The sequence below is a fragment of the Sapajus apella genome, unplaced genomic scaffold, assembly GCF_009761245.1.
Source record: "Sapajus apella isolate SASKATOON/1434 unplaced genomic scaffold, GSC_monkey_1.0 scaffold1, whole genome shotgun sequence".
In the NCBI taxonomy this organism is placed as follows: Eukaryota; Metazoa; Chordata; class Mammalia; order Primates; family Cebidae; genus Sapajus; species Sapajus apella.
In genome coordinates this window covers 51,602,930-51,624,388 of record NW_022436941.1, presented here as the reverse complement: position 1 = coordinate 51,624,388, position 21,459 = coordinate 51,602,930, and the positions used below count along the sequence as shown (strand labels likewise).

The following is a 21,459-nucleotide window of genomic DNA, read 5'->3' as shown; positions in this document are numbered from 1 at the left end:
ACTACATTCCATGCTCATAGATAGGAAGAATCAATACCATGAAAATAGCCATACCTCCCAAAGTAGTTTATAGATTCAATACTATTCCCATTAAACTACCAATGACATTCTTCACAGAATTGGAAAAATCTATTTTAAAACTCATATGGGACCAAAAAAGAGCATGAATAACCAAGAACCATTCTAAGAAAAAGAATAAAGCTGGACCCATCATGCTACCCAACTTCAAACTATGCTACAAGCCTACAATAACCAAAACAAGAACAGACACACAGACCAGTAGAAGACAATAGAAAACTCAGAAATAAGACCACACACCTGTAAACATCTGGTCTTCAACAAACCTGACAAAAACAAGCAATGGGGAACAGATTCCCAGTTTAATAAATGGGGCTGGAAGAACTGGCTAGCCATATGAAGAAAATTGCAACGGGACCCCTACCTTACATCTTATACAAAAATTAACTCGAGGAAGATTAATGACTTAAATGTAAAACCCCAAACTATAAAAACCCTAGAAGAAAATCTAGGCAGTAGTATTCAGGACATAGGCATGGGCAAAGATTTCACGATGACAATGTCAAAAGTAATTGCAACAAAACCAAAAATTGACAAATGGGATCTAATTAAACTAAAGAGCTGCATAGCAAAAGAAACTATCATCAGAGTGAACAGACAACCTACAGAATGAGAGAAAATTTTTGCAATCTATCCATCTGACAAAGGTGGAGATGTCTACGTAATAGACACCTATTAGATGTCTAATATCCATAATGTACAAGGAACTTAAACAAATTTATCAGAGAAAAACAAATAATCCCATTAAAAAGTGGGCAAAGGATAGACGTGGACACTTCTCAAAAGAAGACATACATGCAGCCAACAAACATAAGAATAAAAGGCTCGACATCACTGATCATTAGAGAAATGCAAATCAAAACCACAATGAGAACCAACTCAGGCCAGTTAGAATGGCTATTACTAAAAAGCCAAAAAGCGACAGATGCTAACAAGGTTGCAGAGAAAAAGGAATGCTTTTACACTGTTGGTAGAAGCATAAGTTAGTTCTGTGGAAGATAGTGTGGTGATTCCTCAAAGACCTAAAGGCAGAAATATCATTTGACCCAGCCATCTCATTACTAGGTATATACTCAAAGGCATATAAATCATTCTATTATAAAGATACATGCACGTGTGTGTTCATTGCAGCACTATTCACAATAGTGAAGACATGGAATCAACCTAAGTGCTCATCAATGATAGACTGGATAAAGAAAATGTGGTATATATACATCATGGAATACTATGCAGGCATTAAAAGAAATGAGATCATGTCCTTTGTAGGAACATAGGTGGAGTTGGAAGCCATTATCCTCAGCAAACTAACACAGAAACAGAAAATCAAACACTGCATGTTCTCACTCATAAGTGGTAGCTGAATGATGAGGACACATGGAAACATGACGGGGAAAAATACACACTGGGGCCTCTTGGAGGAGGGCTTGAGAGATGAAGAGCATCAGGAAGAATAGCTATTGGAGAGTTGCTGGGCTTAATACCTAAGTGATAGGATGATCTCTGCAGCAAACCAACATGGCACACATTTACCCATATAACAAACCTGCATATCTGGCACATGTACCCCTAAACTTAAAAAAAAAGTTAAAGGAAAAAAATAAAGTAAAAATAAAAATAAAAACAAATATGCAACGTAATTTCAAAAAGTGATAAGAAGTGCTACAGATTTTGTGGTAATAAGACTGAATGGAGGAATTAGGATGGAAAGGAAGACCTCTCTGCAGTGATAGCATTTAATCTGAGAGCTGAATGAGGAAAAAAAGCAGCCAAATGAAAATCTGGGGAAAGAGGACTCAGGTAGAGGACACAGAAGTGCAAAGGCCACGGGGCAGAAATGCACTGCCTTGTTTAAGAAATAGAAAGAAAGGCCAGGCGCAGTGACTCACACCTGTAATCCCAGTACTTTGGGAGGCCAAGGAGGGTGGATCACCAGGTCAGGAGTTTGAGACCAGCCTGACCAACATGGTGAAACCCTAACTCGACTAATAGAAAAACTAGTGGGCGTGGTGGGGCACACCTGTAATCCCAGCTGCTTAGGAGGCTTAGGCAGGAGAATTGCTTAGACCTGGAAAGTGGAGATTGCAGTGAGCCAAGGTCACGTTACTGCACTCCAGCCTGGGCAACAGAGTGAGGCTCCATCAAAAGAAAGGAAAGAAAAGGAAGGAAGGAAGGGAGGGAGGGAGGGAGGGAGGAAGAGAGAGAGAGAGAGAGAGAGAGAGAGAGAGAGAGAAAGAAAGAAAGAGAGAGAGAGAAAAGAAAGAAAGAAAGGAGAAAGAGAGAGAGAGAAAGAATGGAACAACAATGAGGCAGAAAGTGGAAGGTGGCAGGGTCCAAAATGTGGGCAAAAGTTACAGTACCTCGGACCCTGTAGGATATTTAAAGAGATTGGTTTCATTCTGAGTGTTATAGGAAATCCTGTAGAATGTTTAAGCAAGATAGTGACATGATCTAATCATGGAAGAGAAGATGGACAATACAAGGGGCATAGTGGAAGCATTGAGACAAGTCAGGAGGCTACTGCAATAACATGGGCAAGAGAAAATTGAGTTGTGGTGGTGGAAGTAGAGAGAGTTAACTGATTAGAAAGGATATATCTTTTGGAGGAATGGTCAACAGAATTTACAGATGAATTAAATGTGGTAGGGTCAGAGTGGGAGTGAGAAAGGAAGGAAACAAGGACATGTCCTATTACTAAATCTGTTAGGCCTGGTTTATGAATCCTTTCAAATGTCTTAACAATTTCGTCCTAAGGCAAAGAGCAAAACAAGAAACGCAGAGGGGATTTCAGCTCAAGTCTGTCACAAATCAGCTGTGTGATCCTGAGCAAGTCACCCTGGGTTCTTTTACGCCCTCAAAGAGCCCAAGGTCACTGAGGCAAGACTTGAGAATTTCCTTACTTGGGTAAGTAGAGCAATGCTACTCTCCCTGAAAGCCCGGGTGAACTCCCACAAGTCAAATCCAGTAGCTGCTTTCCTAGCCAAGAACAATCCTAAGCAAAAAGAACAAAAGCGGGAGGCATCACGCTACCCAACTTCAAATGATACAATAAGGCTACATGTTGAGTCCTTGACATTCTCTTCTCCCTTCACTGTCACAGACGCATTTCCCCTGGTTCTCCTTCTTCATGTTGGACTGTGCTGTCTCTTTTTCTAACCATGTTTATCTTTTCTCTTTTTACTCCCAACATGTGATTTTGTAGGGTTTTTCCTTCAGCAACCTCTTCTCACCCTACATCCATGGCTTCAACTGCCTTTATGGGTTAACGACTCCCAAAATCCACAGATCCAGGCCTATGCATTAAATGACTTAGTGGGTTTTTACTTACTGAATTTTTATAGTCACTTCAATGCAATAGAATGTCTTCCTCCTGTTTACCTATTTGGATAAATAGAATCAAGAGTCACATACTCATTAGAATAATAATAATATTAAAAGCCGAAACTTCCACTTTGAAACTTCTAGAGCCTTCCACCTAGTTAATATATCACTGTCACTTCCTTTGACTTCCCACTGCTTTTGCCTTAGTTTTGGCTGTCATCATCTCCTACCTGGACCATTTCCACAGTCTTTTACTTTCTCCATGAGTCTTCCTGGCATCTACATGGCAGTCATGGTGACATTTCTAAAATGTAAATACGATCGATCTGATTCTGTCATTCTCCTACATAAAATCCTTCAATGGACTGCACACCACCAATTCAAACTCCTTGGTATGGCATTCAGAAGCCCTTTATGATCTCTCTCCTGCCCATCCATATAAGGAACTTACATAAGCCTTAATACAGAGCATACTTGGAGTGTTTTAGGAACAGCTGGGAGGCCAGTGTATCTGGAGTGGAGTGAGCAAGAGGGATACTGGTAGGAGGTGAGATCAGAGAGGTCATGGGAGGCAAGGGACAGGATTTCAAGGAGGGAGGGAGGGAAGGAGGCCAAAATGGCCACCAGCAGATGTGTCTGCCTCCTCTGAGACTAAACAATAATCTACCCTGGGCTTAATTTGAAGTGATCTTAGTTAGAACTCCCATCTCAGACCAGGATACCCCCCAAAAAACACAAAATTAATTTCACCATTTCAAAAGTGGGATGATAATCACACATACAAAGTGAGGTAAGAAAAACTGACACAATGTGCATAAAATTGGTATAAATATATAAAAGATTATTTATTCATTCATTCATTTAAAATTCATTAATGGAGCACCTACCATGTGTTAAGCAAAATGCTAAGGATAAAAAGTGGCTAATTAACTGATGAATAATTACTGAGCATTCATCACTTGAGAGTTAGAGTCTAGAAGCAAAATGACTTACAAGACAATGAACTGCAATGCCATAACATTAAAGAATGACACTGGAATAAGCAAATTTTCCCCGACCTCACCTAGCAGGCAGGACATTTATTTAAGTGATTCTTCCCACTTTTCCACTTCCTTTTAATTTATTCTAACCATGTATTTCTAACATTCTTTATATAGCACCCATTTTTGAGGAGTGTAAAGCTAAATAAATGTGTTGGAAAATATAATGCTTACCACATTCATGAACTAGCCCAGAGGACATTTCTAAAGATAAAGACAGTTTCTTGACAAAATAGCAAAGATTAAGGATCAGTGTTCTCTGCTTCTCTATTTGTATTTATCACTCTTATCACTTATTTTTCACCATTCTTGAAATATCTGGTGTACTGAGGTTTAAGGAATATATTTTCCATGATATTCTTCAATCTCCCCAAATGAGCTTTTTCCAAAATATTTGTTTTAAAGTTAACAATAGAAATATTATGAATTTTATAGTACATAAATAATTAAGATCATCTGGAAGAACATAAAAGTTGAGCTTAATTAACATAAAATTTCAATAATTCCCACCTTTTAACAAGTGCCTTATATATGTGAGTACGTACATGCACACAGGTGTGTGTCAGGGGTCTCTTTAACAACTTTCTTTAATCATATGGTTTCTCACAAATTTCAGTTATTCCCATTTTTTAAGAAATGTCTTATATATGTGAGTACATGTGTGTGCAGTGAGTGTGCGCATGTGTGCATCATGGGTCTCTTTAACATCTTTCTTTAATCATGTAGTTCCTCACCTAAAAGTGAAGACAGCACAGTATGCACTCTGGTAGGTAACCCACTTAGAATATTAGATTTCACCCTTGGCTTTCCATGAATCGTCTTGAAAGGTAACCTACTTTCAACTTACCTACTTACCACTGAAGGCATCTCCTTTCAATTGTAAGGTCTGGAATTCTATTAACAAAGCTTCTATTAATTTGAGGTGTTTTTCTAATTTAATAATTTAAACTTTGTAAATAGCTCAGTTTTACAACATAAATTTCCATTTTAATCTGTATACATTAATTTTGTTTAAAAGAAAGCAGTCTAATGACTGCCATGGTACTTTGATCATAGGGCCATCTTAGGGTGTCGGTGTGTTCTGTGGCTTTCTACCTGTGTCTCCACATGCCCTCAACTGACTGTCCTTCCCTGCTCCACGGTCATTCTCATTCCACTGTTCTGCATGACTGTAAGCCTGGCTCTTCAGGATTAGACAACAAAGAGATACCCTCTTCAAGTGACTATTGCTAAAATGCCCCAAGGGTATGCCCTAAACACATCCTTATTATAACAAAACCAGATTATTACATTACTTAGTCACTATTATAAGGACACAGAAAGACACAAATAGAAGTTACTGAATTTTGATTCTACAGGTGATGCCTCTAATAAATTAAAAATAGTAATCCTTCAGAGAATTTTCTTGTGCATTATGTATTGGATCTTCATAAGCATCTGGATCTACTATCCCTCTTTAAAGATGAGGAAACTATGACTCACAGAGCTAGATCTCCTAACCCACACTATCCACTAAACCAAAATGAGATCCTTTGAAGTGGGAGGGGAAAGGAGGGCTAGGGAAAGCCTGGCCAGGACAGTAGGGAAGGAGAGGCAGAGTAGAGTTGAAGTTGTCAAAAAGTAAGTATCACCATTTGGCCCCAGACTCCCCAACTATAAAGTTGGTGGAAAATATTTCCACATTTATATTACTTAAGAGATTGCTGCTTTCCTTCTGATTACAAGGTATCTACTAAGAGAGGGAAAAAAACTACTACAAGTAAACTAGAAATCAAATGTTTGTATGGATGGCAAACTCTAATAAAACAAACCAAATGATCCAGTGATTTCCTTGACCAGCTATAATTTTTGCCTTTTTGTAACAATTTAGTCAGAATTTTCTAGTTTAGCAAACATAAAATTATGTTCCTATAGTGCTTTACTAAAGCACAGGTTACTCAAGTAGAATTTAAAGGGAAATTAAGAACCAGGGCTGCTTACGGAATACTATGCAGCCATGAAAAAAAATGAGTTCATGTCCTTTGCAGGGACATGTATGAAGCTGGGAACCGTCATTCTCAGCAAACACAAGAACAGAAAACCAAACGCCACATGTTCTCACTCATAAGGGGAAGCTGAACAATGAGAACACAGGGCCACAGTGAAGGGAACATAACACTCTAGGGCCTGTAGAGGGTGAGGGCCAGGGGGAGGGATAGCATTAAGAGAAATATCTAATATAGATGTTGGGTTGGTGAGTGCAGCAAACCACCAAGTCACATGTATACCTGTGTAACAAACCTGCACGTTCTGCACATGTACCCCAGAACTTAAAGTATAACAACAACAAAAAGAATTAGGGCTACTTATTTAGACTAAAAACCAATTTCTACTTAATAAATGTAAAAGCATAGTATCCATAAAAACAAGCAAACAAAAATGCCATAACAATAAGTAAGAAATTATTTGGCAACCAAAGGACACAGGTCATTTATTTATTTACTTATTTATCCATTCATTAATTCTTTCATTCTTTCAACAAATGTTTATTGAATATTTACCAAGGGCTAGAACTATGCTAGAGAAAAAGATATATAAGACATGACCTCTGCTCTTGAAGAGCTCACATCCAATGAGATCTACACCATAAAGTGAATAAGTGACTAAAGAGCACAGTAAATGCTGCAATAAAGTTATAAACCAAGTTCCATGACTGTGCAAGAGAATAGAGCAGCTAACTCTACCTAAGGAGTAAGATGATGACTCCTTGAAGACAGGAGTATTTTAGCTGCATCTGAAAGTTTGCAGACATAAATATTTTAAATGAATATGCTTGTTGAATATAAGTGAATGTGTTTACAGTCAAGGACAGGGGAAAATAGAGTAGGAGCTTGTCTTTTCCTTTTTAAAGAAGAAATGTGTCCTGCAAGAAGCTTGCCACAGAATTCCTGCTGAGATAAGAGCCAAAACCAGCAAGGAGAACAGTAAGAGGAAGTATAGGCAGCTGAGTGGATTAGGATAAAGACATGTCTTGCATCAGGATTCATCATAATGCAGATTTGATTTGGAGTAGGACATGGCAACATCACCCAACTACAAAGAAAAAAAAATGTATAGCAATGCCATGGTGCCATGGAAGTGCATAGTCCAAAACTCCTGGTAATTTAATGTCTTAGAATTTGTTACAAATTTAAGCTAAAATGCTTTCCTCCATAAGATGCTAAGAAGATTTTAAGATATCTTAAAGGCTTCAAGGAATGAAAACTACCTTTCAAGAGTCTAGTGAGCACTGGAAGAAAACACCAGTATAATCTTTACTCTCCCACATTTGGCCCTACTTTTTTTAATCCATGGATACATATCCTTTAAAGAAAACCATTTCATTTTTTGTTTGTTTGTTTAAAAGTAGCACCACTAATGTTTATTGAAATACGTTACTAATAAGAATGTTTCTTAAGTCCCTAAATGTTCCAAAATTGATTTTATAAGACCCTGGGACTCCAGCACAGTATAACTGTGGCATATATAAAACACATGTGGAATGCTAAGGATAAAGAAAAAGGAATTTGTTTTTGGTATTTGGTGGAAACTGACAGAGGGCATTTTTAAATTTCTCTAATTTAAGAAATATGTTTTAAAAATTCTTTACCTTTTTTTATCAGTTTTCAGAACAATAACTTTGTTCCCAAGAGTGACTAATGAGGATGCTTTTAAAAATCATTGAGATTTTAATATGCGTGATATTTTTAATCCATTGTAGTATTTTACATACATTTATGTATATATACTTATTTGTGACTGCTGACATTGCAACAATATTCAAGAATATTTTGGAAATAATCAGTTATCCTTTACCCAGTTTTTCTTTTTTTTTTTTTTTTTTTGCTTATTTTCTTTCATAAGTATAGTTGTAAAAATCAGAATGTTTTTAATGTTTTAATGATTTAACATTCAAAGTAATTAGATGCTGAAAGAGTCCCTTGAGAGAGAAAGTTGAGAAATCACTAACATGAAGTGAACCAAAAAAATTCTAGGTAGTCTCAAAACTGAAGAAGAAGGCCTGAATAATCGGAAACAGCCAAAGGACATGTTGGTGATGGTGTTACTATAAAGACTAGTTCTTTATAATGGTTATATTTTAATACTTTGGAAACAGATCAAAAGCAGAGGTCATAGTTGAAAGATCAGAGGTGAAGTAACAGGGAAAACATAATAATGAGCTTTTACTTTAATCACTTAATGCACAAGTTTAAGTCTGATTTTCTTTAAACAAAGGACTATTATTTGAAGAACACCAAAAGACATTGACAAAGAGAAGATTATTTGAAGTTTAAGTTCTAAACTCTTTTAAGGGTTTAAAGTATTGTGAGGAGACCCTTTAAAACATACCACCACTGTTGGGGACTCAGCAAAAGTGAAATGAGGAAAAGCCTTATTTTTAATATCTTTGAAAAGGAGATTCTGCCTTTAGAAGAGTTCTCCAGAGTTCACAGGTTGGAAAACCAGCTTATTATAACTGGTTTTGCATCTGGCAATTTTAATAATCCTTAAACTGACATGATGAACTAGATGAACTCTTATGGGCACTTCCAGACCTGCAAGCCTATGATGTCCTTTCCAAAATAAATCCTTGATGTACCACAAAGATCAGTTTGAAGTATCTGAGAATAGCTGAAATCTATGCCCTTCTTTCAATATCTTTTGGAATATTCTTGACTAAAACAAATTTCTCTTATAGGTCTTATAAATGTGATGATAATCTATGCAATTGAATTCTGTAGGCAGCTGAAAGATAAATATATATTAATCAATCTATTAGGCAAAACATTTTTTAAGTAATCTCTTAATTTTCCAAAGTTGTATAATACCTAAAACTTCACTTCCACTTAAATATTTTTAAAATATCTCTGATCTAGAAACCTCTCTTTGGATCACTTAAAATTTCTTGCTTTCTTAAACAGAATATTAAAATATTTTTAATCTCCCAGGAAAGTTCTCAGTTCAGTTCATTTGCAGACATAGGCTGAGCTGCATTTCAATTAGTTGTGCAGAAGCTATACTTTTTCAAAGATGTATATAACTTATATTTACATAAATGTTCCCATAAAACTCAAATACTTCACACAAGACTGAATGAGGAAACATTTTATTTTAATATGTATAGTGTAACCTCACTGAAGAATTTTTATTTAACTTTATTGTCACTTAGAGCAGTGGTCCCCAACCTTTTTGGCACCAGAAACTTGTTTCATAGAAGACAGTTTTTCCATAGATGATGACTGGGGCAGCGGAGGAAGAGAGGGGTGGGTATACCAGTCTGTGTCCTAGGAATTGGGAACCCCTGACTTAGAGCAACTCTTAAGAGTTGCTTTAAGAATCTCTTATACCTGCATTGTAGACAGATAAAACCTCCTAAGTGGTAGTACATGGATAGCAACTAAAAAGTGTAGCTAGATAGATAAGTGAATAAAACATGTTCTTCAGACAAACATTTTCACAGAAGCATTTATGAGTGGAAAGATATACTATATGGGATTTACTTTGAAATCATACAATAAAAATTAATATATCCTTAAACCCTTTGACATTTAACTTATTCTATTATTTCTATCTTACCATTAATAACTGTACATTTTAAATTTTTTCCTCGCATTCTGAGTTTTTTTAAAGACCTTGATTTGCATAAATTATAAATCTAATATAATTTAGATTTATAAATTATAATAATAAAGTATAAATGTAAATACTAAATATTGTAAAGAAATGTTTCCCAAATCTTTTATTACACTCTACAGATTTAAAAATAAACAAATAAAAGCTTCTACAATGAAAATGTCTTTACAGTACTGAGAAGCATGGCAGGCGGGTGTTGGAGGAATTCTGCCAACTCAGAATTTTATATCCAGTGTAAATATCTGTTTAAAAATCAAATGGAAAAGAATAAATAAATAAAAGCCTCTGACAGGTGTTTTGGTCAAAATGATATGAAGTTAATTTATTTCAAGTTGTTAAGATTGCTCTTTTTCCACATAGTCACACACACAGCAAATCACAAGCCACACTAACAACAAATATTAGGTAGGTTGGTGAAAAAGTAAGTGTGGTTTTCTCAATTACTTTTAATTGCAAAGCAAGGCAAGAGAAATTTGGTTTTCAACATTGTTGAGTTCAGGACAAAGTGAAACCAAATTTGGAAACCAAATTTCTAGCCTTCCATCTTCCCAAACTGCTTCTCCCAGCCCCCATCTCAGCAAGTGGTAACTCCAATCTCACAATTGTTCAAGACAAAAATCTTAGAACCATCCTGGGCTCCTCTCCCTTTCTCATTTCTCTCATCCAATCCATTAACAAAACAGATCAGTTCTATTTACAGAATATGTCCAGTTCTCTGACAGCTTCTCACCATCTCAATTGCTACCAGTAGACTTCAAGCCACTGTTACCTCTCTCTTACTGTAGTAGCCTCCTAGCTGGTCTCCAGATTCTGCCCCAAACTGGGACAGGATATTGTCAACACAGCCGCCCACAGTGTTCTTTTTCATATAAAGGTCAGCCCACATCATTCCACTCCAGTGATTTTTTGTAGCTCAAAGCTCTCCAATGATTTACTATCTCAATCAAAGTAAAAGCCAACTCGGGAGGCTGAGGCAGGAAAATCGCTTGAACCCAGGAGGCAGAGGTTGCAGTGAGCCAAGATTGCGTCACTGCACTCCAGCCTGGGTGACAAGAGTGAAATTCTGTCTCAAAAAAAAAAGTGAAAGCCAGAGTCCTTACATGACTTTCAAGGTCCTGCAGAACATGATGTTCCATTTTCCTCTGATGCTATCTCCTGCTCATTCTGCACCACCTATACTGGCCCCTTCAAACACTTTAAGCATGCTCTGCTTGGAGCTTTGAACATACTATTTCCTCTGCCAGCAACACCCTTCTTCCAAGGACGCTGTCTCTCCCAGAGAGCTACACAGCTTGCTTCCCTACCTCTTGTAATTTTCTTTAAATGTCATCATCTCAGTGAAGATTCCCGTCACGCACGATTTAAAATAGCAATCCCTCCTCCAAAGCCCTGATCCCCTTCATTACATAGCACTTGTTACCATTCAACGTACCATATGTATAACTTCTTTATTTGTTGATTGTGTCTCTCACCCCAACTAGAATATAAGCTTACCGAGGGAAGATACCGATGTCTGTTTGGTTCACTGCTGTGTTCTTGATATCTAGAAAAATGTCTTCCTCATTAAATATTTATAAATAAATGAATGAATAAACTTAAAAAATTGATTTTCAAAGCACTTAAAATGTTCTTATATGCAAACATTTCAAATAAATTACTGACTTTTTTCTTTCACAAATCAAAGACCTCTTCTCTTTCCTTAGGTATATTTTTAGATGATCCTTCCTCCCACATTCTCACTTTAAGAATTCACTGGAATTGCCTGATTCCAGGAGGCGGAGGTTGCGGTGAGCCGAGATCACGCCATTGCACTCCAGCCTGGGTAACAAGAGCGAAACTCCGTCTCAAAAAAAAAAAAAAAAAAAAAAAAGAATTCACTGACCATGAACAAGCATTAACATAGCTCGAAGGCATTATGTTTCTCAAGCAAGAGCTTGAAATTAGAATTTCTTGAAAATTCCAATTTGGGAGACTGGTTTTGGGTGGATGCTGAGTTCTAAGAATCCAGAAAGAAAGGAAAAAAAAAATTTTAACATTCAAAATTCCATGTATATCCATCAATTCCCAATACTTTGCAGATAATCAAATTTTATTCCTGTACCCAGTTCAGAAAGAGAGTTTATAAAGAACGCTTTTTACCTTAAGAGGCTACAAATGCTGCCACAGCGCCGCCATCGGCCTCTAATGTCAGCGCCGCCTCTCACTTCGCGGAGCTCCAGCCGAAGGTGAAGGGGGTTAGGTAGGGAGGTCATTGTACCGTGGCTCCTACAAAGCGGACTGCAAGCAAATCCACCGGTGGTAAAGCACCCGGGAAGCAACTGACTACAAAAGCCATTCATGAGAGTGCGCCCTCTACTGGATGGGTGAATAAGCTTCATTTTTCTTTCTTTTTTTTTTTTTTTTTAACTTTAAAGATCAGATTTATTTGGAGAAAACAAAAAACTCACAACCCAAAGGATGGGATTTTTACATCTCAAGGCATCTCCCAGGTAATAAGTCTACAGATTACAAATCATTTTCATAGAACATATTTTTGTACAAATTTTACATGTATTCAGGAGAGGGACATTAACCAATCCCTGTTTATATTTAATGGGGCAAGGTAGGGGAGAGGGAAAAAGCGTTTTGGATAAGACTATTTGAAAGGAGAGTAGTATAAACCTCTCCTTTGGAAGGAGAGTAGTATAAACCAATGAGAATAAACCTCATTGTTAACAGTCTTGGTACTGAGGCACTCGGCGAAATTAGACATCAGCAGAAGTCCACTGAACTTCTGATTCGCAAACTTCCCTTCAGCCTGCTGCAAGAAATTGCTCAGGATTTTAAAACAGATCTGCGCTTCCAGAGCACAGCTATTGGTGCTTTGCAGGAGGCAAGTGAGGCTTAACTGGTTGGCCTTTTTGAAGACACCCACCTGTGTGCTATCCATGCCAAACGTATAACAATTATGCCAAAAGACATCCAGCTAGCACACCGAAAACGTGGAGAACATGCTTAAGAATCCTTGATGATGGGAAACAGTTCATTCTCAAAACAAATTATCTTCTTCCTATTATTATTATTATTAGTTCTGAATGTTAGACTTTTTTTTCTCATGAGTTGAGAAGGTACCTAAATTTATGACTGTGAGTGGAAGAAGAGGGGACAGAAATCAGGGATTGGAAGTTTCTCCATATTTGTGAATTTTTAATATAAATGCAGGGACACAAAGCATTAATGCAAGTCAAAACGTTTAAGCGAACAAGTTTCAATGGTTCAACTTTATAATAATTATAAATAAACGTTAAATTTTTCTGGACAATGCCAGCATTTGGATTTTTTAAAAAAACAAGTAAATTTCTTACTGATGGCAACTAAATGGTGTTTGTAGTATTTTTGTCATACAGTAGATTCTATCCATTCACCAAACGTTTCTGAGGCAAGTACATGTTTTTAATGTTGTCTGTCATCTGTGCTGTTCCTGTAAGTTTGCTAGGAAAATACATTAAACTATTTTTTTTAAAAAAAGGTTACAGATAATTTCATAACTGTCCCACCCCCAAATTTGCCATTCCTTCAATTTTTGAGACACATAACCTGAGGTGAATATACATGTTTGTCTGGCAAAGATCAAGCTTGATTTCAGGCTCCTCTGGGACAGGAAAGGTAGCGTACAATTTTGCTTTATACAGTGCACAGTGACAAGCTGTGATCAGTTTCCTTGTCCAGATTTTCCCACTAGTGATCTTAAGTCATCTAACATCTCTAGACATGTTTTCTCCCCCTCTTCAACTAAAAAACCAACAGTGTTGAACTCATTGATCTCTGGGACCATTTCCAGCCCTAACAGTCTAAAATGTATAACTCTAAATGCTACTGTAAGTTACTATTTTGTTTATTCCATCAGAGTTTATCAAACTTCTCATCCATGCTCCTGGATGTTTCTGTTTTTAAACCTATCATTTATTTGTATTATAATTTACAAATGTTATTTAACTTATAGCCATTTTCTGTTAACACAAAATGGTGTTTGTTGTTAGTAATGAGCTGATGAGTTTTGCTGGTCCTTATTCAAAGAAAATCTTGCTTTGAGACACATTAGGAATGTTTTGGGAAGAATCTTTTAAATATTTTCATCTGTCTTGCAGCTATCACTCTTGATGGCTAAAGTCCTAACTGACTTTCAGGTTTATGATAATAATGAACCTTTCTTATCTCGTTCAAAACTTAGTGTTACACCTATAGCAGCCTTTGACTACGTATCATGGCACCCCCTACACAATTAAACTTTAGCAATCCCACTTATCTTGATTCTTTCTTTTCTTCTTTAACCTCTTCCTTATTGTTCTTATCTTTTCTTGCATAAAATTCTACTGCTTTCTTGTCAAAAATGCTTAATTCTCTTCTTCTAACCCAGTAATTCTGATTACCTTCAATATTATTATTATGTAGTACTGAGGGAAGGTGTTCTCTTTCCAGGGTCCACAAAGGGGTGTAGTTTTAAGCACAAGAACTTCCTAGCGCCATGCCTCCCTCCCATCTCTCTCCATCTGGGAGATTTAATGGTTTATGTTTAAATTTCACAAGAAGAAACTAAGAGTCAATCACTCTAGCGGAAGGAACTCCTTTCATTGGCCTGGGGTCTTAGAGAGGGCTGAAGTTCCTACCAGGTTAAGAGTCCCCTTCCTTCACACCCCTTCGGACTCCATATTTGGATCCCCTTCCACGAACACTCCCTTCGGGGAAGCTGTTTTTCTCTATCCTTGATTTTTCCTCTGGAGTCCCCTTCAAACACTCTCTCGTGGAAGCCTGTCTTCCCCTCCTAAATTCCATCTCTCTCTCTATTCCCTTCCACTCACTGTGGAAGCTGCTTTCCTCTCCTGATTCCATCTTTCTGGATTCTCTCACTCAGTGTGAGAGTTAGCGGTTTCTTTTTCTCTCTTTCTCCTGTTTCTGTTTCTTTAAATAAAATCACTTTCTACAAACACTTTTGAGTCCAGCATTTCCTGTGCAATGTGCCGTGGTCCCCTCTCTCATTCTTGAGAGGGCAGGAGGCCAAGAACCTGGAGAAACATCCTCTCAGGGGAGCTGAGGGCACCCTGAACCCCAATATTACAGTACTTGTACACATGGTCTATTCAGTCTTAAACAATCTTTTTACAAGAGATTGATAACTTTTAATTCCTCAAAGGAAGATAGGTGCCTACAGAATATCTAACATTACCATTTATGGGAACATACTTCAGAGGATTTGCTGACAAAGTCATCTCTTTTCAAATTGCCTGATTACAAATAATATCCAATGAATTGGGTTAAAGGAAAATAAAACAAAAAGTCAGTGATTATTGAGGTGAATAATATCTTCATTAAAACACTAAAGATCTTAATTTATAATTATTCTTAAATCCATGTAACTAGTCCCATTCATCTCTATTAGTCAGCTGTGCTTAGAATCCCAACCCCAATTGTTCTGTTTTGATCATGGGGGCAGATTTCCCCTTTGCTGTTCTTATAATAGTGAGTGTGTTATCGCAGCTCTGATGGTTTGACAGTGTGTGGCATTTCCCCCTTTTTTCTCTCTCTCTCTCTCCTGCTCTGCTATGGTGAGATACGCCTGCTTTCCCTTCACCTTCATCCATGATTGTAATTCCTGAGGCCTCCCATTTATGCTTCTGATTAGGTCGGCAGTACAGTGAGTCAATTAAATCTCTTTTCTTCATAAATGACCCAGTCTCAGGAAGTTCTTTGCAGCAGTGTGAGAATGAACCAATACAATACACAAGCATTTTTATAGTCTTCAGGCTCCCACTTCAGAACATCTACAGGCACATATCCCCTGCTTTTCTCTAAAATCTCGCTATAATCTGATATACTTTCCACCACTCTCATTCCCCACTGCTTCTCCCAATTTGGGGCTAAGTTTCTAGCAGATGAAATCACATAAATAATTAAATAATTTTAACTATTAGCAACTTCATTTATTTATACAATTGTGTCAGGCTCTGTACTGGCCACTGAAAATTTCACTGTGAACAAATCAGAAATATAATTCAAGCCATGTACGTAATTTTAAATTTTCTAAAAGACACATCTTAAAAAGGTAAAACAAAATGGGTGAAAATAATTTTAATTACATATTTTATTTATCCCAATATATCCAAATTTTAACATTTTGACATTTAATCAATACTTTAAAACATTAATGGGACATTTTGTTTTTTTCAAATCGTCTTAAAAATCTAGTGTTTATTTTACACTTATAGCACATGAGTTCGATTAGCCACATTTCAGATGCTCAATAGTCACATGTGGCTAGTGCCTATCAAGAGACACATAATGTCTGTTGTCTTTCTTTTTATGATATTAAATGAGTCAGTGAATTCAGATATAGTCAACTTGATCTTTAATCAGCCATTTATCATCATTGCCTGAATCCATTATTTCATTAGGGTTTGCAAAATGTTGCTATTCTATTATTCCCTCCACATTTATTAGCTGGAATTTTTCCACAAAGAAGAATTTCACCACATTAAATCTTTAAGTACCCAGAGGTACAGTTCTTATATAAAAGACAAAATAACTATGACTCTTCCCTTTTATTTACCAGTTTTCAGAATAAGTCGATTTCCTAGCATCCTTGAAAGATGACCCTTTTTTGGTACTATCATCAACACATAGATTTTAATATACCTGATGTGTTTTAATCTATTGTAATTATTATTATTTTTGATGTTCAACTTGTCCCAAATATGTCCAGTGAGAGCTCTTTCCAGCTGGACACTGTGTCCCTTTGACATAACCCAAGTGCATCAGTAGCTTTCCTATCTATTAGCATGAAAGATAAACCTGGTTTGTATTATATATATTTCCTGCCTCAGACCTGGAATCAGCCATTTTGGTAAGCCCCAGTGGAAAATGGCAGTTAGAAACTACAATCTGTAGGAGAAAAAGCAAAACAAAACAAAATAAAACTTTTTTTTCCAAGATGGAGTCTTACTCTGTCCCCCATGCTGGAATGCAGTGGTGTGATCCTGGCTCACTGTAACCTCTGCCTCCTGAGTTCAAGCAATTCTCCTGCGTCAGCCTCCCAGGTAGCTGAGATAACTGGCACACACCACCACGCTCGGCTAATTTTTGTATTTTTAGTAGATACTGGGTTTCACCATGTTGGCCACTGGCTGATCTTGAACTCCTGACCCTGTGATCTGCCTGCCTCTGCCTCCCAAAGTGCTGGGATTACAGGCATGAGCCACTGCACCCAGCCCCAAATAAAACAATTTTTAAGGGATACGTCAGGAAGGCAGGGAAAAGACCTGCCAATAAAGATGAGAAGGGACATCCTAAAAACCTGGAGAAAAACCTAGAGAGCAGGTGATGTCAATGAAATGAGGAGAAAAGGATATTTTAGAAAAGGAAATAGCTACAACAAATTCCACTGAGGAATGCAGATACTATGTTAGGGAGACACAGAGCTCAGTGTTTTAGACCTTTTCTACTTTGTGTTTACACTCACTACTAAGTAATCTAACCATTCTTTTGGTTTTAAGTATCATCTTCTGACTCATGGCTTACAAATGTATATATAAGCAGCCCTGACTCTCCCCTAAACTCTCGACTTGAATAGCCAACTGTCTACTCAACATCTCTATTTGGATTCCTAGAAAGCATCTTGAGCTGGACACATCTAAAATTTGGACTCTTGAGTTCCATGTCTAATCCCAACTCTGCTTCTACCCTGGAATTCCCTATCTTAGTAAATGATACAATAATTCTCCGAGTTTCTCAAGCCAAAAAACTTGGAAAAACTGATTCCTCTTTCTCTTATCAGCAGATTCTGTAAAAATTCTGCAAATCCTTCACATTTCTCTACTCTCTAGTCCAATGCACCATCCTCTCCACATGTACCACTGCACCAGCAAGTTCCCTAAACAACAAGCAGTGTATCATTTCTAAAATGTAACTCAGATGATCTCCCTCCCTTGCTCAAAAATATCCAAATTTATCCCATTGCCCAAAGAATCCAAAGTCCTGAGCTATCAGTTTGAACAAGATAAAGTAAACACATTTCATTCATCCTATTCCTCCCACCACTTACAAAACAAACCAGCCCTGGACAATATTTATAACATAAGTGAAAGAAGACAAAACTGGAGAAAAGAAAGCAGACTGGTTAGGGACCCCAGGACTTGAAGAATGGCATAGCTATGAATCTCTTAGTTTGTTTTGTTCTGTTTTGTTTGCCTCCTGTATATCCTAGTCTTGGAAAGGAACACAATCTAAAACACCAGCAAGAACACACACACACATGCATGCACACACATACACAAATCCCAAAAGGACAAAAAGCCCTATCCAAAGGATGGAGGAAAAAGCAAGCCCAGCAGGACATAAACATTTCAACCATACCTGCCCTACTCCAGGTGAACGCCAAGAGAAAAGCAACACAGCCATATACCTTTCCTTCCTCACCAGATGCTGCAGCCTGGAGACTGTGGGCAGAGCCTTATCTTCTATCTCTGCCATACAATAATGAAGTGGTGTTACTCCTCCTTCCAAAGAAAGAAAGGAGCTATTGAGATCTTGAGAGGACTTCCTAGAAGCCTATGCATGTAACCCCAGAAACAACATAGCAAAAGGTTTGAAAATTGAACACTCTTTTGAAACACTGCCCAGAATTCAAGTTGGTCTCTGGGAAGCACACAACTGGGTCAGACCAGAATAACACTGCAAAGGCTTGAAAATCTAAATTGCATTTGAATCACAGCCCACAAAAGTAGATTAGGATGTATATTCTTTATATAAACAGGTTGAATTCTTGCTAAAACAGAAGATTTAAATAGAAACCAGAGTCTTATACTTAGTATTCATAATGTTCAGGATACAATATAAAATTACCCATTATGGCAAAAACCATGAAAATCTCAATTTGAATGAGAAAAAGCAATCAAAAGACACCTACACTGAGAAAACACAGATGTTGAAATTATCTGACAAGGATTTTGTAGAAGCCATCTTAAAATGTTTCAACGAGTGTTTTTGAATTCTCTTGAAACAAATGAAGAAACACAAAGTCTCAGCAAAGAAACAGAAGATATCAGGAAGACCTAAATGGAAATTTTAGAACTGAAAAATACTGAGAATTAAATTGAATACTTGCCTAATTGAATGAAGAGCAAAATGAATATGACAGAGTTAAAAATCGGTGAATTTGAAGGTACATCGATAAAAATTATTCAATCTGAAAACAGGGGAAAAAAAGATTTTTCAAAAAATGAACAGAGCCTCAAAAACCTACTGAATGATAACAAAAAATATAATGTTTGTGCCTTCTGATTTCCAGAAGGAGAGAAGAAAGAGTACAGAACTGAAAAAATATTTGTAGAAATAATGGCTAAAATCCTCCTAAATTTAACAAGAGACATAAACTGCAGATTCAAGAAGTTGAGCAAATCTCTAACACAATAAAATTTTTTTAAAAACCCAGGCTCAAATACATTATAATCAGATTTTTGAAAACTAAACACTAAGAAAAAAATCTTAAAAGCAGTCAAAGAAAAATATTCCTTTACCTATACTAGAAAAATTCTTAGAATAACAAAGGATTTCTTATTAGAAACCATGGGGAAGCCGGGCACGGTGGCTCACGCCTGTAATCCCAGCACTTTGGGAGGCCGAGGCGGGTGGATCACGAGGTCAAGAGCTCGAGACCATCCTGGTCAACATGGTGAAACCCCATCTCTACTAAAAATACAAAAATTAGCTGGGTATAGTGGTGCGTGCCTGTAATCCCAGCTACTCAGGAGGCTGAGGCAGGAGAATTGCCTGAACCCAGGAGGTGGAGGTTGCGGTGAGCCGAGATTGTGCCATTGCACTTCAGCCTGGGTAACAAGAGCGAAACTCCTTCTCAAAAAAAAAAAAAAAAAAGAAACCATGGGGAAATGGGGCAAATTTTTTTTCATGAGGAAATAAAAGAAGTATCAAACCATAATTCTATAACTAGTTAAAATTTTCTTCATGAAGATGAAATAAAGGCATTCTCAGAGTAAGGAAAATGAAGAATTTTTCACTAGCAGAACTGCTCTAAAAGAATGGCTAAAGGAAGTTTACCAAGCAGAAAGAAAATCCAAAGCCCTCACCATGGTGAGTCAATATCTGGTGTCTTGCCCTCATCTCTCCTGGTGGCATTTGGGTAATGGCATAATACCTGAAACCACAGCTACCATATTACAGCAATGAAGGTCTAAGCCTGCAACCAAAACCAAAATCCTGAGAATGAAAGAGCTTAAAGAAGAACAAAGGGATTCCTGATTGCACCATTATTATTAGTGAATGAAGCAACCATGAATCTAACTTTGGTTTTCTTTTTATATGATATAATTGATTTCTTAATGTTTAAGCTTTTTCAATTGAGGGTTATTGTCACAGCTGAAATTGCCCCCAACTGATATGAGATTTGGAATTTATTTTTCTTTGTAGGAGTCTTTCTGGAGAAAATTAATTTAAATATATAGAACATTTATTTATAGTCTGGACACGGTGGCTCATGCCCTATAATCTCAGCTCTTTGGGAGGCCAAAACAGGCGGATCACATGGGGTCAGGAGGTTGAGACCAGCCTGGCCAATATGGTGCAACCCTGTCTCTACCAAAAATACAAAAATTAACTGGGAGTGATGGCAGGCACCTGTAATCCTGGCTTCTTGGGAGGCTGAGGCAGGAGAATCACTTGACCAGGAGGCAGAGGTTGCAATGAGTCAAGATCACGCCACTGCACTCCAGCCTGGGTGACAGAGCAAGACTCCGTCTCAAAAAAAAAAAAAAAAAACACCACAGAAGAAAATGTATTTACAAAGATGTTTGTTACAGCATTATCACAATTATTTACAATAGTGGAATAGAAACATATGAGCATGGCTGACCACCATGGCTCACACCTGTAATCCCAATACTACAGAAAGCCAAAGCAGGCAGATCACCTGAGGGCAAGAGTTCAAGACCAGCCTGGCCAACATGGTGAAACCCCATCTCTACAAAAATACAAAAATTAGCCAGGCATGGTGGTGTGTGCCCATAATCCCAGCTACTCGAGAGGCTGAGGTGGAAGATCACTTGAACCCAAGAGGTAGATTTTGCAGTGAGCTGAGATCATGCTATTGCACTCCAGCCTTGGTGACAGAGTGAGGCTTTGTCTCAGGAAAAAAAAAAAGGCAAAAAAAATATGAGCACAGGGGAATATCCAAATGATTACTGTTACGCAGCCCTTAAATTTATGATTGTGAAAATCTTAAATAACCAAATATGATAATGTTAGGTAAAATAAACATGTAACCATTTAAAGTCTGATAGGAGATACACTAAAATGTTGCCTCACAGATGAGTAATGGGATTACACG

At 37.3% G+C, this 21,459-nt stretch overlaps 1 long non-coding RNA gene across 2 annotated transcripts in view; it reads right to left on the bottom strand.

The window, feature by feature from the left end:
- LOC116553049 overlaps positions 1-21,459 on the bottom strand; it is a 62,406-nt gene that overhangs the window by 23,554 nt on the left and 17,393 nt on the right. The window contains exons 3-4 of one of the 2 annotated variants that reach the window (XR_004269631.1): positions 20,204-20,271; positions 12,228-12,365 (exon numbers count right to left, since the gene is read on the bottom strand). This is a non-coding gene — a long non-coding RNA (uncharacterized LOC116553049). The remainder of the gene's footprint in view (positions 1-12,227; positions 12,366-20,203; positions 20,272-21,459) is intronic. The other variant, XR_004269620.1, reaches the window with a different exon arrangement.